This window comes from Dromaius novaehollandiae, chromosome Z (assembly GCF_036370855.1).
Source record: "Dromaius novaehollandiae isolate bDroNov1 chromosome Z, bDroNov1.hap1, whole genome shotgun sequence".
Taxonomy (NCBI): Eukaryota; Metazoa; Chordata; class Aves; order Casuariiformes; family Dromaiidae; genus Dromaius; species Dromaius novaehollandiae.
In genome coordinates, this window is record NC_088132.1 from 61,667,830 (window position 1) to 61,679,018 (window position 11,189).

Consider the following 11,189-nt stretch of genomic DNA (forward strand, 5'->3'; position numbering starts at 1 on the left):
AAACACTTAAGATTAATGCTGGTAGGAAGGTCAATAACACTTAGATGAAATGACTTTTCCTCAAAAAAGGCCTGACACTGAGAAATATCTTATAATAACTGACAGCTGGATGATTAGGATACATTCCCGGGGTCTTGAACACATGATTTTGAGTCTGTGAGATTGACAGGAGGGTCTTGAACTTAGGTCTTCTCCATGCCCAGTAAGCGTCCTAGCCATGAGGCTATTGGCTCTCTTAAAGTAAGGCACTTTCCGTCTCTTGGTGGAAAGCAGTTTGCTGGAGCTTTGTATGAACACTTTGTATAAACAATTAACTGGTCATTAGAACAGGGATTTGAAAACACTTTCTGGCTTTACGTATGAATGCTTTATGCTTGAAGCCACTGAGTCATTCTCCCTATGCACTAATGGATATTTATTTATTTACAGAAAGTAAAATAGTTTTAATCAAGAAAGAAAGAGAGAGACAAATACTGACTCTATACTTTCCCTTCCTATCCTTCTCTCACTTGGGAAGTGAAAGGTGAGCTAGTAACAGCAATACATTAATAGAAGCATTATTACTTGAATTAAGGTGACTACTGGCTTTTATGGTTGTAGGTTTCATCGTCTTATAGATTAAGTCAAATGTGTTATTTTCTGTTAATATTAGTCATTAATATTCATTTCTATTCCTAAGTATTTTTGAATTTGGGATTTTGATGTTTGTTTCAACAGAGAGACAATGCGGAAAAACTTCAATTGCTTTTAACATGGTCAGACTTTCATCCATTGTTTTCCCCTGAATTCTGAGCATTTGTGGGGTACTTGGCTTGCCCATATATGTTAGTGGGACATAACTGTACAAGCTTTTGTTTGTAAAACAAAAAGGGTTTTTTGCAAATAAAAACCCAAAAGTTGGTAAAAACTCAAATATTTGCTGAGCATTATGCATCTACTTAAAATACTTTGCAGAACCTGCACTCTCAACTCCCTCTGGCTGAAATTATTTCAAGTGGTGTCAGAAGAAAATAAATTGTCATTTGAACAGAGACTCTAATTCCACGGGCTCATCTGTAGATGGATATGTGCTTGCCATAATCTTTATTTTCATGTAGTTCTACAGAAAAAATGGTATTGTGGAGTGGTCCATATATATTTGGTAATTCTGTAGCCCTTATGAATGCAGAACTTCCATTAAAATCAGTGGTGATTTTCATTATGGAAGAACTCCTTTAACTTACATCTGACTTCATCCTGTGTCCATTTTGTGGATGTTATCCTATGGAGAACTGGGACATCCAGCTCAGGTATGAAGGGAACTGAGAGCCTCCTTCCTTAGAAGGAAGAAACTAAAGAAGACCAAACTTTAGTGAACTACAACAGGTGACAAATGAAAAATGGAAAAAAGCGTTAACGTGACATGTACATACCTAAACTTCTCTTAAAGTATTCTGTATTGCAATGACCACCAAGAGAGTAGGCAAACTGAGCTGTCGTACAGATCAGAGCTATTATAGAGAGAGCCACATGCAGTGCAGCAGGTAGTCCAGTCTTGTCCCACACAGCAGTTGGCAATTCTCTTCATGGTTGTAGATGTATGCACTTCTATATTGCCTGTACTTTAGATCTAGAGATCACACATCTATATCCAGTTTCTTGTGTCTAATGATATTGATCACATCTGCATCTCATTAAGAAAGATGAGACATGCTCTATTAAAATAAAAAGTTGCAACCATCATTGTGATACAGAGAAACCAAGAAACAATCTCATGCTTGAGATACCCAACCGGTGTCCTTTTCACAGCAGATTTTTCAGCCCCTCTTTCTTTCCTCCATTCAGCTATGTTTACAAGGGCCAAAATTTATAGCCTATAAACAGTAACCAAGAGCAAAGGAAACCAGTGTTACATTTTTGTCTGTTATAGCGTGACACAGGATATTCTATTTTAGATGTCACAGCCTTTTGGAATCATACTACGATGTTTTCAGTTTTTGTTAAAATTTGCAGCTAGTTACATTTTGGGTTGACTACCTGATTTACAGCAGCTGGAAAACCAATCCCTCGTCTCTTAATAGTGACGTTAATTCTAACCATTTCCAATGTTCTTAATCCAGGAACCTTGTTTAGACTCTTTCATTTATATACTTATTATTAATTTGAGACTATGCTCACAATTAATAATAAGGTCAATGTTATTATTTGTAAAAAAGGCTTGGAAGCCATTTCTCTATGTAAATATCAGAAAGAAGGATGCAAGAGAAACTGAATTATTATACAGAAGTAGGAGTTTGCTCCAAACTCTATATGCATGCAGTAAGCTAGTGCAAGAAGAGAGAAACACAGCCTATAGTACTAATTCCTGATAATACTCTTCTGAACAGTGTGACTAAAAGCAATAAGTAAATTAGTTGCCCAAGTGAAAAAATCACATTTACTGAAATGAATTCTGTCAGGAAAAAGATATAACTTTACAGACCCTCTTCACAAAGTTAGTTCTCCTTGGGCAAGGCTGCCAAGAGAAATGACAAAAACATGGCAGTCCAGGTTATGAGAAGAAGTGCTTAGAGGGCTGGAGAAGCTTCCATATGATGAGAAAAGACTGGAGTAATTCTGTTCAGACAGAACCTTGTTAGACAGAGGCATCACAGAGGTAGTTAAGAAAATGGATAGAGAAGGTATTTCAGGCTTTTCTTCATACACAAATAAAAAGTTAGCTAATAAAAATGTAAAAACTCATTTATAATCCTTTACACAACACATAATTGAACTATTCAACTCATTGCCAAATGTGGAATAAAGGCCAAGAGCAAAGTATGTTTTCTCTTTGAACCTGACATTTTTATGACCTTAATTACATTAGGGTAAAAATATATATAAAGAGATATGAATAGATGCTCACTTGTTTTCAGACATACATTAATCATGAACTGTGAGGGACTAGGGAATCTTTCAGTAATTTCCCCAATAGGTATATTGTGCAGAATTGTACAGTGGGGTTTTACGCCTTCCTCTGAGCTTCCTGTTTCTGGCCACATACGGGTGGAGATGGATCACTCGTCTCAGTGAGTGGAGCTTCTCCCAGCTGCAGGCTGCACTTAGCCTACCTGGGCTTCAGAATAAAAGTGATGAGACCAAACCTCCTCCTGAGTTATCCTGACAGAGCCCCTTGGATTTCAGTAATTTCAATCCAATTTATATGACTTTTTGTAGATTGAAAGAAAAATTGCACTTTAGTGTCTGGAAGAGCCAGACACAGTGCCCTAACCCTGCGGAAGTTAAAAGGCAGGTTTTCTGGTGACAGAAGTACAGGACAGAATTTTCTCCCTGTTTTTTGAACCTTACATACTTACCTGTCACTTAGTGAGTGAGCAGATGGAAGTGCCCGCAGAGGAAAATGTTTAGAATATGAACCCCTAAATGAACATCCACAATTTGAGCTGTGTAAGGAATCTAATGGGCATTTTTTCCCCTGTGATCCTCTGTTATGTGGTTTAGAGCCAAACAGATTATTAACTTGAATCATATTATTGCGAACACAAAGAGTCATAAATATCTTCTTCTTCAGCTCTAGTCTCTCTCATTGTCTTGTAATAATCAAATACAAGTTAATTTATCCCCATGATGGCAATGTTACTCTGACATCAGAATAAACAAAAACAGATTTGTGCATTTGTGCAGAAAACAATTTACTCTCTTTTTCCTTTCAAAAGCCTTAGCCAGCATAATTGCTTACCAAAGTCGCATGGAAACAGAAATGGAAAATAGGCACAACGCAACTGAATTCAAGGGCGATATCACAATACTGATTTCTTACTGAACAAGGAATATGATGTAGAAAAGAACTGATACAAAGTGAACAGATACATGAAATATATGGCTGTAGTGTTAATTTTCATGGAACTGTCTTTAGAAAGATCTAAGAATAACTTTTATATATTGATTTTTAGTGAATAAACTAGGTTGAGTCTTGGCTCACCTGGTTAGAGTGGTGGGCAGGGGAGGGAAGAATGCCCCACAGAGCCTTGCTCCCAGGATTCAGACAGGGAGGAGGAAAGAGATTTTTGCCATACTGCTTTTTCCTCTTGAGGAGATGGACAGAAACAGTTAAGAACTGGCAGTTTACTCTCCTCTCTGGACAAGTGGAAAGGAAGAAATGAATTGTTTCTCTCAGAGACATAATTCTATGCTTCTTGGCAGTAATGCAATTATGTATTGCACCAGAGTACAGGTACATGACTAACATAAAATGTGTGTTAGGAAGAAAAAAATGTGAAGATCTTGAGGGATACATGATGTACAGGAGACATAAAACACATTGTGACTCTTTCGTATGAACAGTTACGGAGATAAAATTATTGTAAAGAATAGAGATGAAGGGACTGGTTTGTCAGAACTTTATTAACATCTTGTTCTCAGATTTTGTTTTGTAGTAGTAAAGATACTAGTGCTCTAATGCTGAGTTCTTGGGTGTAAGGTAGTTGGAGACAGCATCTAACAAAAGTCATAAGGGCTAGCTTTACAACTACCTTCATTACTGCAACTTATGTGCCCATGGACAAAATTTAGATCCACAAGAGCGCTGCTTGTAGATGGAGATTCCTGAAAGTTTTAGCAAATACCATGCATTGCAACTGTACTTTACAGACTCCACGGGAGGCCCTGTCAGTCAGATAGCATTGAGGGCCCCAAAATGTGACCCCATTGGATCAGACAAGATTAAATGGGAGGAACTAATAACTAGATGATCTTTTGCCAGAAAAAGTTTTACTTATTTTGAATCTGATTTAGTGATTGCATACACTGCAGTGAGAGAATTTGGATGACCATTGCAACTGGAAAGCGAATGTTGACTGGCAGATAGGATGGATAGAGACAGAACAGAGACTCCCTGGCCTCTGGGGCCCAATCCAGCGAATGCCATTCAAAATATAAGCAAGAGGAGATGGTAGCGGTCCCTCCCATCACCTTATACTCAAGAACCAGTATTCTTTTAACTACTAGAAAATAGTTTGAGGTTTCTAGCTCTGCTGGTAGATATAGCTGCCTGAACTACTTTGCTAAAAACAGATCAAACAACCATCCTCTCCCTATAATTTGCAATGAAAAGAGTTGGAAGGCTTCACACTCAATGTGCCAGCTTTTATGAATCAATTTTTTGAGGCTCTCTGAACTCCCTTTGTTATGTAGGACTCCCAGATGCTTAACTTAAGCCTGAACTCTGCTAGTTAGCAGGGCGCTTAAAAGTTAATGGGCAGCAGCAGCAATGAGCCTGCCCTTCTGTTCCACAGTTACTGTAAACTGACAGTGTGGGCTGCTGCTGGAGGGCAGTCCTGCCTTCCACCCTGTCCCTGGCCAAAGACTCCCACCTGCCTCAGCACCAGCAGTTGCCTCTACTAGGCGACACATTCATAAAAAGAAAGAAAAGCTTTTCAGCCAATTAATTCCTCAAGAGCACATTTACTTCCCGCAAAGACAAGAACCTTCCTCCATGAACGGGGCCCCAGGTTCCTGAGAAGGCTTGGTGGTCTAGTACTCTGCCAGCCAATGCCATAGGTAAAGGAGGTTAATAGAGCAGGAAACACAGTGTCCTCGTGGTCCTTGTCAAGTCACTCTTTAAAGGCAGTCAGTAAGGCTCTGTGGTTAGGCATGACTTGTCTCTGTATAGATAAAATAAATTGTTTCTCAGTTAATGGGATAAAGTTAGTCTCCAAAGATCAGATCTTCCTAAAATTTAATTCCTATGCATCAACTCTGCTTTTTCCATATAGTATTTTTAAAATAATAATTTTATATTCATTTTAATGTAAACAGATTAAAAGTCATTCATAAAAAAATCTTTTTTTGAAAAAAATATCCTTGAATTAATATACTATTGAACTCCAATCAATACTATTGAATTCCAGTCTTGAAGTATGCATCAAACAGTAGAGTTTGTATCCTTTATAAGCAATGATGTTTGAACTGGAACTGATATCTTTATTAATTAAGGAGACAATGATCCTACATAATTTATTTTTGATCTCTAGTGTAGTATGAAAGCTCTGACATAATAACAATAGAGGAAGTCCTCAGCTTTATGAATCTTAAAACTAAGCTGAAAGATTCAAGTACATTAATTTTATATTGGAAAATAATGATAAACTGGTTTAGTTTAGTCAAATATCCAAAGTTGACACCTGTAGAAGTTTAGCTAAGGAAAGGAGAAGATGTTTTTCTTAACTCATTGTTAGTCCAACATAATTTCTCTCTTATTTTGTCTCTTTTGGAGTGATAAAACATATATATGTAAGCTGGAAAAATGGCTATTGCAGTAAAAATCTTCTGAGCATAATTCTCCTTAAGCTGCTCATTGTATAAAGTTCCTTCTCATTTAGAAGTTATTTTATAATGTTTCTGTGGTGGGGATGGGAGGAACAAATCAAAAAGCTTGAATGTATTCATTAAAAATACTAAATAAAGTAACTAGTAAGTGAAAAAATAAAGTAGGAAGCTTAAAAAATGCTTGCAAAGGTTGGACTGAATCGACGGTACTTGTTTAAACAATCATGCAAATATTCTTTAATACCTGGAAAAAATGCTTAAGATCTAGAATATTACTGGAATCTAGTATGTATTGTCAGCAAGTGCTTTCAGCCAGTTGTATATTTTTTTATAAGATGAATGTGATTGTTAAATAAACAGATGGAATAATCTTAATTAGCTACTAGGAAAAGTCCGATTTAACCAAGAAGCTGCTCAGCACTAGTCAGCAATTTTAGAACTGTATAGCGGATATTATTAGGATGATTTATTTTGCAAACTTCATTGGGGGAAAAAATACTTTTGAGGTGATATTTTTAATTCAATTACAAATATCAGGCTACAGCTTTTTAAAAAGCATTTAGCCAGATTCTGGATTCCCAGGACTGCATTGCACCACACAGGTGATTCTTCACCAGCTACAAAATGCTCCCTCACAAAGACCAGCTCCTAGTGCACCAGCTCTGTATGTTGCTCTCCCTTGCCTCTGACACACGAGATGTGCTGATAAAAACCTGTGTGTCGTGGGAACATCGCTTTCTTCTCCGCAGCATGATTAGAGTTGACTAAATAGATTTCCCAGAGTTTCTCAGGAATCAAGTCCATGCTCAGCAGCTTAAGTATCAAGAAAATACGCAGATGGTTAACAGACAATATTGCAGATCTTCCCTTATCATAGCTGCACTGGGTACAGAAGGGACAAGGCAGAAGATTTAGCCCAAACTGAAGTTTTTCCAGAATAACAAATATGCTTGAAAATCCCTCTCCCCCATACAATAAAAATACTAAAGTGAACCTTATTTAAAACTCACCTTAAATCTCTAGGCTCGCATAAAGACTGACCCATCATAAGGGTAGCAGGGCATCACAAGTAACAGCTTCACTTCAGTGATGCCATTTGGATATACGTAACATGCATTCATTTGGGGGAAAAGAAAGATCACCTCCTGTTGTGTTACTTCTGAGACTGTGCGGTGGGTTATGCTGAGTTATGCTATAATTTCAGGTACTACTGTAAGCTCTTGGCAGAAAAAGGCATATAAATACTTAGGTGTCTACTTTGTGTCTGGTTTTAATAAAAATGATGAACATGAGAGTAGTGATAAGGTAAATGAATGAGATGAGAATAGGACAGTGGAAATTGCAGTCAACGCATCACTGTCTGGGATGATAGGGGCAACTGGAATATCTGAGGTAATGGAAAACGTGGTTAATAACATGGGAACATAATGGACTGACTTGCTAATATTCTGAGACAGTGGTTATTCCTCCATCATTCAGGTTATTCCTCTGGGTTATGGGGCCCACATTATATAGTGGGTTCTAACAAAATAAACAGAGCAATGAAGAGGGAGCAGGAACCTGACCGGGCTCGGTGCAGAGCCACCAGAGGCCTGACGGAGTCAGCAGCGTGTGGAGCTGGCTGTGCTGCTCCCCAGACCTGCTGAAGCCAGGGAGCAGCACAGCTGAGCTGCTTTGGCATGGCTGGCACCAGAGCTAACAAATCTCGCCGGGCCTGAGCTCGGGTACGTGGCCCCGTGGGCCGGAGCGGATCAGCCCTGAGCCCAAGGAGAAGGTGAGCTCTAGAGAAGAGGGTACAGAAACAGCTGAGTGGTTTAGCAGGACTGAGCTCACTTTCGCCTCTGCTTAGTGCCAGCTGTGATTCAAAGTAAAGGCCAAGGATGTGGAAAGAACCGTGCAAAGTAGAGGAGAGTGGTACACGACCAGCCAGGGAATTATAATACATTTTGAAAGATTTCTAATCAGGAGAAAAGTTTTTATATAGCCCCCTGAAAATCAACAAATAAACCTTAAATGTTTTAAGATAGAACTTAATAAGTTTAGGGAAAAGATAGTGAGATAGCACTCAGTGGTGATCCAGAAGTTGGAAATTTAGGCTTGTTTATTGTGCTATTGCACGGAATTTGTACTGTATTAATTCCAAGGAGACTAAAATGTTGGCTTGAAGAGGGATTTTCTCCCCTCTTGATACATAAATTGGATGTCCTCTAGGGCTTCAGGATCTGGCCATAGCTAGAGACAGGACACAGGGAATGATTCTGCTGCTGGTTTTGTAAGCCACTTCGGTTCCTGGCTGGCTCATCTTGCTCACAGTCAGGACTAAACAGAGTGCCAGATTTGGAGTCATTTTGCTCCAGATTCATCTGGCTGAGAGCAACACCAGCAATGCCCCTAAACTTTTCTGTTCCCTTTGTATAGTTTTTGGCCTGTTGCACTACAAAGCTTAAAGTTGCTAGAGAGTATTGTGATACGTTTTGTGGTTTATGAAAAGTGAAATGTGTGAAGCAGGTATTCTGAAGTGGGTCTCTCATAGCAAAATGTGTGTGCTGATATGGAGGAGAGAGGGTTCAATGGCAGAGTCCCCTCAGGCACAAAATTCCTATTCTCTTTTCCGCTTTTTAAAGTTATAGCTGTTCTTCAAAAGGTTTTTGAACAGAGTGGAGCGGTGCTAATTTCTGTTGGCTCTATTTCCGAGGTACCTAATGCGAGGATTCAGGAAGGCCGTGGTTGGTAGGTTGTCTCCCGGCAATCTTCTCTTCCACCTGTTTGGGAGCTCTCCCGCAGAAAGCTGCACATACTGGATCGGTTTCAGTGAACCGAAAACACTCATTCCCGTAGCTCCCTGGTAAAGCTCGTTCCCGCTGGAACCACTAGCGGAGTGTAGGTTCATTTTTAACACAAGCGCTGTATTTTATCCTTCTGAATGGAGAAAAAACAAATGCTTTTCAAACCGAAGTGTAACATGCAACCGCATGAACAAAACACTGCAATCAAATTGTAACATTCCAGTTTCTCTCTGGCAGATAGATAAAAACAGTCATGATCTGAGAGCATCGAGCGTAGCCCTTCCCATTTCTGAAGTGTGTAAAACGGAATGGCAAAAGAAAGCCCCTTCTGCCATGATTGTTAATGCTTTTTCTTTTTGTACGTATTGAAGTTTTGCTGCAGTTGCTCCTGTTTGCTGCAGCTACGTCATAACTGAATAACATTAACTAATATTTTAATTGAATTTTTTAAAGTTGTGCAGTGTTAGGGTTTCATTTGCTCTCAAGTCAGCTCGGATTTTATGAGACTATGACTTTTCTTTAAGGATTTCCCTAGCTGCTTCACCTAGGTTCTCTAAACACATTAGCACCTCATTCAGTTGTTTAAAAGTTTAAACAGCATTTTGCTGTTTAAATGCTTAGTAGGATTAAAGATGCTATCACATCAAAAGAGTGAGTTTTCCCTTCGTCTATATCTTTCACCTCCTGCTCCCTCCCCTTCCTTCATGGTTGCCTAAATTGCCTCTCAATTTAATTCAGGGTGAAATGACTTTCAGTGGCTGGGGAAAAAATCCGAAAAGTAGAGCCGGTTTGAAAGATTTCAAGCCAAAAGGGGCCCCGCTGCTTGTCCTTGGCAGAAAGCGGCTGGGGTTGACTTCGCTTGGCCATGGTAGTGCGAGACACCCCTGAGAGCAGTCGCTGCACGAGCCTTCCGTGCGCTCCCAAACGCGCCGCCCCCGCGGTCCCGAGGCGTCGCCAGGCTGACGGCGCGTCCGCGCAGGGCCGCGCAGGGCCGCGCAGGGCTTGTGCCTCCCGCCCGGCGCTTTCTTCCTCGGGCCGAGCCGGCTCCAAGCAGCCAGGACACACTTCCATTTCAGTGAAGGGAAAGGGGCTGCGAGTGGCCAGTTGCTCAGGAGCCAGCCGTGCTTTTCATGCCATCCCTGGCATTTCAGGAGACGCAGCGGAGGGAATAGCAGGCCCGGGTAGGGAGGGCACGAAGCACCCTTACATGCCGGTCACTGACGCGTCCGGGCTTGTCCGCATCCCGCCTGTGCGGGCACCATTCAAGAGCGCGCAGACCTGGGTGCGATCAGCTAACGCAGGGATACGCAGGGTGCAGCTCGGCTTAGCCAGCCCCTCTCTGTGCCTTGGCCGTTTAAAACCGCAGAGGTTGCAAGCCTGGAGGTGGGCAAAGGCGGCCAGGTCTTCTCGTGGAGAGGAGCTGACCGAAATCTGCCCAACTGTTGTGAAGTTACGAACTCAGCCGCATTTTTAAGCGCCCGCAGAGAAGATGGAGAATCCTGACTGTGTGCGCAGAGCCTGCCGCTGCGGTCCTCATCGCCAGTGTGATTAAGATAGAGTCTGGCCAAGCCGTGCAGTTAAGCAATTACTTATTTGGCTTTCTGCGTTTTCTGAGTTTGCATGGCACAAGTGCAAACTGGAGTGAAAGATGCTCTAATATCATCAAAAACACTGAGCCGCAAGAGAGTAGAAAGCCTGCCTCATAACTTTGTGTCACGGGGCTTGCTCTCGGCTTCCGCGGAGAGTAAAGTTAAAGCTGTCAGTCACAACACTTTGTTTTTCTGTAAGTGACCGAGGATGTTTCCCAGGTTTTCGATTGTTTGGGCTATTTACTGGGTATTAGCTGATTGACTTACGATGTGCCAGTCCGACGCTCTCCTTTATTCAAGGTCGTTCCCAGAGATATTTTTCTCATTTCGCCCCCCTCCAGGCTCAGCCTGTCCCCCTCCTTGCGGGAGGAACCGTCACACGATGTTCTCCTTTCCTGTTGCTCTGCGGTGCCTCGGGGGACAGCGGTTTCAGCAGCGCGTTGCGCCGCGGTTCCCGGCCTGGGCGCCCCACAGCGCCGCGTTTCCGCGGGGGGCAGCGCGGAGCCGC

At 41.3% G+C, this 11,189-nt stretch overlaps 1 long non-coding RNA gene across 2 annotated transcripts; it reads right to left on the bottom strand.

Annotated features, from left to right (window-relative positions):
- Positions 1-4,365: 4,365 nt before the first annotated feature.
- On the bottom strand, positions 4,366-11,122 carry LOC135324675 (uncharacterized). Of its 2 annotated transcripts, none has more exons than XR_010385964.1 (2): positions 7,317-11,122; positions 4,366-5,642 (listed from the first exon to the last, which is right to left on the bottom strand). It is a non-coding gene; the product is annotated as an uncharacterized LOC135324675 (long non-coding RNA). The 2 variants fall into 2 exon arrangements; XR_010385963.1 differs by having other exon boundaries at positions 7,020-11,122.
- Positions 11,123-11,189: the final 67 nt, after the last annotated feature.